Here is a 4,962-nt window from a genome sequence, read left to right as displayed (position 1 = left end):
CAGTCAGCTCAGCTTTCGCGCGCCGAGTTGAATTGTGGGTCTGCTGGTGACGACGCTACGCACGCCATCATTTTGAACACACCGCCGTTTGTGTTTAGTTTTCTGGAGATAAAAGTATCTTTTAAACAAGTTCATAAATCCTATCCGGTTAAGCATTTCTCGGTACATTTACAAATGAAATTGCTCTTTTTACTCTCTGCATTTGGAAACAGTACCCCACATCATTTGGTACTGTGGTTAAGTTAAAAAGCTTTGATTTATATGATGCTACTGTCTTTTTTAAGATAAGTTACTCTTTAATTTTAATTTGCATAATGAAAACGTAATTTTTGGATATTTTAATAATGATAAATTGAAAAGCAAAGTTTTTGTTATTAACCTTTTTATTTTGTTGATTATTTTTCATACTCAAAAGTGTAAAATTTCCATCAAAAAACTCTGTGTGTGTGTGTATATATTTATATATATATATATATATATATATATATATATATATATATATATATATATATATATATATATATATATATATATATATATATATATATATATATAAACTTTGTTGTTGGAAACTATATTTTTATATATTCAAAGTTTACTTTTGCATGCTAAAAGTACTTGAGTAAGAGACGTTTTACTTGATTTGGGTCATTAAAAAAGTCAGACTACCAATATTATGATATAGGTAGCCTATACCTGCTGTAGACAACCTAAAACATACAGTAGTTTGACATAAAACCAAAACAATACCCATTCTTGTTTTAAGACATTTTATTAAGCAAAGTTTTGAATAACAGTAAGTTCATGATGTTAATTATATAGTATAGTCTGCTGGTTATAAGCATACAGAATAATAATAAATACAGTTATTTAACAACTATAACATTACCGTTATATCGTAGGATATTTTTGTTAAACTTTTTATTACCTACACTAAATGTTGACTAATGAAGCATCATTTATAACAACTATTTATTTGTTAGACTACTTTATTGTCAAACCATGTTGCATACAAATGCATTCAACAGTCTTATATGACAGTGTAGTATTGCTCTAGAAGACAAATAAAACACGAGACAGGTGTTTAGAAAGAGTATAGTTTATTTTGTTTGACCTGCAAACTTATCTAAACAAGATAAACTTTCAGAAAACAGCACTGAAACATAATGCGCGCGTTCACGAATATAACCTACGGGTGTCTTCAACGGTTGTCTTCAACAGTCCTTTGCTCAACAACTCAGCTGAAAAACAAAGCAAAACATTACAACAGTCAGACATAGAGCAAACAGCATAAAATCACCAAGAGGCGACACTCTAGTGCAATTTGGGAAACAGACACTAGATGGCGGGGTGGACATTTTATCAACACTCAACACTTCCGATAGTAAGTGTTGTATTGTCGTCTTTCAGGTTGTATCTCAACTTTAACACGCTCTTTGAATAAATTAATTAAAAACAAAGCAGCTGCTTGCCATCGCGACAGCAATGAGATCCAATGGACAGTCGATCTGGGCGCTGCTGTTGCAATGGAACGTTCTATTGAGTGTCGCCTCCTGGTCATTCTAAGCTCTTTGCATAAAGTTAAATCATAACAGTTACCATGGTTTCTATTTTAAACTATAGTAAACTAAAGTTTGAAACTATAGTTTAAAATAGACTATGAGTGGGCCTCGCTGCTCCCACCCACCATAACCCTTGCAGCAAGGTCCCACTATCGGCCTACCGTGTTTCCCTGAGGGTCCTCAGGGCTTGTTTGTTCCCTGCCTAGGGCTCAAAAGCGCCTCGCCCCATGGAGTGCACGAGAAAACCATACGCCAGGCCATGCCAGTGTTCACTGCATGTTGCTCAGCGGCACATTTCGAGCAACAAACACGTAATGTTCTTCGCGATATTGCATTTATGTACGCAAACCGCAAGGAACTACAGCACAGATGGGCCCGAGTAAAGCTTCACGAAGCGGAATTTGTGAGATTGGCGTGGCTCCACTCATACTGTCAGTATTGAACTAACCTTGGTCAAGTACAAACAGCAACACAGAGTGAACTGACAACTCTGAGAGAGAACCGAGGAGCTTTATAGGAATGCATATGCAAATTTTTACAAGACACGTCACTGCTGTGAGTCTCGTTGTCATGGTGTGCGCTGAAGAGGGCTCACCTCATTGGAGCATACAAACTCGGGAATCTGCGTCACGGCGAGCTGCGTTTTGCTGAGGACAAAAAACATATTAAATATATTCAATATATATTTTTACATTTTTGGATCTGCTGTGTAATATTCTGCGATGCAGTAGAATATGGAGACAGATGAATAAAATGGGGTTTATGCCGAGCTAGTGTTGTTCCCATACTTATAAACTTCCGGTGACCTGTTATTGTGAGTTTTCTTTTTTTTTTCATTTTATACGGTTCCTTTTACAGCATCGATGTTGTAATGTAATTAAAATACATTCAGTTAAATAAACTTTGGCATTCATTTAGTTGTTCAAGCGTAAAACGAGACAAAAGGCCCTTTACTCGCACTCGCCCGTCAGAATCTGCAGGCAGCTCCATTGAATATACTGAGGTAAAATAAATACTCATATTATAAAGACATGGGTAGGGAAAAATGTAATTTAATGAAGTGCTTCTTGTACAATCTGAGACCCGGATATAGTGAAGATCGCTGATTTTTAAAGAAAACAGACCTTAAACGCGCAGATTTTTCCATTGGCAAACTTTTTGGTGCGTTACAGCCACCTCTGGTGAAACTTGCTTGATGAAAAGATGACTGAGGGAGAGTAGTTGTTTCTGAAGCAGGATTCCTCGTGACCACACCTCGAAAAATACATGTTAAGATGCAATAACTTAACTTCTGATACTGTGCTCAAAAAATATAAATACTTTAGTATATATAACACTATAATGCTTATGAATATATATATATATATATATATATATATATATATATATATATATATATATATATATATATATATATATATATATATATATATATATATATATATATATATATAATTTATTTATTTATTTTATCATCAAAAATGTTATCAATAATATCCCTTTACTATAAATGATTATAGTATTTTAAATATGTAACACCTGGTTTTATTTTTTATTTTTTTGTTTTAGCTGTTATATACTATAATGTGTTTTTGTTTAGTACAGCATATTATTTACAGTAAATAATTGAACTGAACTATTATGCCTCATATGTTTCATTGACAGTTTTATTGATCACTAAGATATGATTGACTTGGATTTAAGTTTCTTCGATTTAAAAATTAAAATTGTAAAAATAGCTTAGATGTAGTTAAGCTACTTTTGCCATGTAGCTTTTAGCTTAGCTTGCTATGGGTATGCTTGCTTTTCAGGGGGTAGCTTTAATATAGTTAAGCTACATATTAAGTAGAGTTGCTTAGCTCACTACATTTGTCAAGTAGCTTGCTCAACACTGGGAACTGAAAAATTACTTTTGTATTATTCTGCATAGTGCTAATGGAAAGGCCATTAAAACTGTGCATTTGTGCTCTTGTTTCAAAATTTTTGACTAATGTAAAGGTCCTGCTTATTAGTAATGGTAAGAAATGTATTTAATTATCTATATTCTTGTTTTTTGTGTTTATTAATTTTTTTGTACTGTTATTATTATTATTTACCCTCCATCACCCTGGCATTATTATTTGCTATATTGTCATGTACGTGTTGTTTAAAGCATAATAAAAACATAACACTACAATTTCTGTTTAAAAATATTATGTTTGTACATTACTCTGTATATACCTCCCAAAGATGTACATCTCTCTGGACCAAAGTGTTACTAAGAGCATGGTTATTTCCTGAAAAGTTCAGCATATCCAACAAAATAAGAGAAATACATTTAAAGATTTTGCATAATATTCTACAAATTGCTAATTATTTAATATCTGTGTACTTTCTGCAATATATATGAAACTTTATTTCACTTATTCTAGTTGCACTCACGTTAAACTTCTTTGGAACAACATTAGTTTTATTTATCATCCTTATTTAAATATGATTTAAATTTGTCTATAAAATATATATTTCTGTATTTTTCTGATAATGATCATGCTTTCGATCTTATTGTTAATTTTTTGTACACAAAAATAAGTTCCTAAAGGCAATAACTAGATTTAATACTTGTTGAAATTTCGTTCAATACAGAATCTCTTAAGCTTATTAATAATAATAATAATAATGTTTCTTAAAGCTTATGATGCTGTGATGTTATTTTTATTGTATTCAATAAAAAAATAAAAGTGTGTATTTGTCAATAATTCTGTGTTTTATACAAAAAAAAAAAAAAAATAAAATCCAAAGATTCTGGAATTAAAACATCACTCAGATAAGTTTATGCACTAAAACTCTGATACTGAAAACACACTTGTCACTGTACACTACAGACTAAAAAATAATTAAAAAGTGAGCATATAATTTAAAATATAGCTTTTCAAGACTTCTTTAAGAACAACTCTAAGAATTGTTGTTAAATTATCCTATTATCTCAATTAATTTGATTTGGACAATTATTGTTTCTAATTAGAAAAAACAAAAACAAATATTTGCTATAAAACCAAAGTAGCTGTTCATAAATAAACCACTGGACAATCCTGTTTTCTGTGGGCATGCTATTAACATAGCTCTTTATGTGATTTTCTAGAAAATAATTAAATATTAACTATAAATTTGCTAAATTTGGCATACTGACACTGTAATCCTAAAATTGATATAAATATGTCTGTAAATATGGCACATTTTTATTTTATTAAAAAAATGCTCTAAATGAAAGCATCTTTATTAGAATATTGCAAGATATACAACATTACCAATACAAGCTATTAAAATAAGTTATTAAAATAATAAATAACTTATTAAAATAATTAAATAATAATGTAAAATAATACAATTTTACTGAAAAAGATCACATTTCTCAATTCAAGAG

The sequence above is a fragment of the Danio rerio genome, chromosome 3 (genome assembly GCF_052040795.2).
Source record: "Danio rerio strain M-AB ecotype USA chromosome 3, GRCz13ab, whole genome shotgun sequence".
In the NCBI taxonomy this organism is placed as follows: domain Eukaryota; kingdom Metazoa; phylum Chordata; class Actinopteri; order Cypriniformes; family Danionidae; genus Danio; species Danio rerio.
This window is presented reverse-complemented; position numbering follows the sequence as displayed.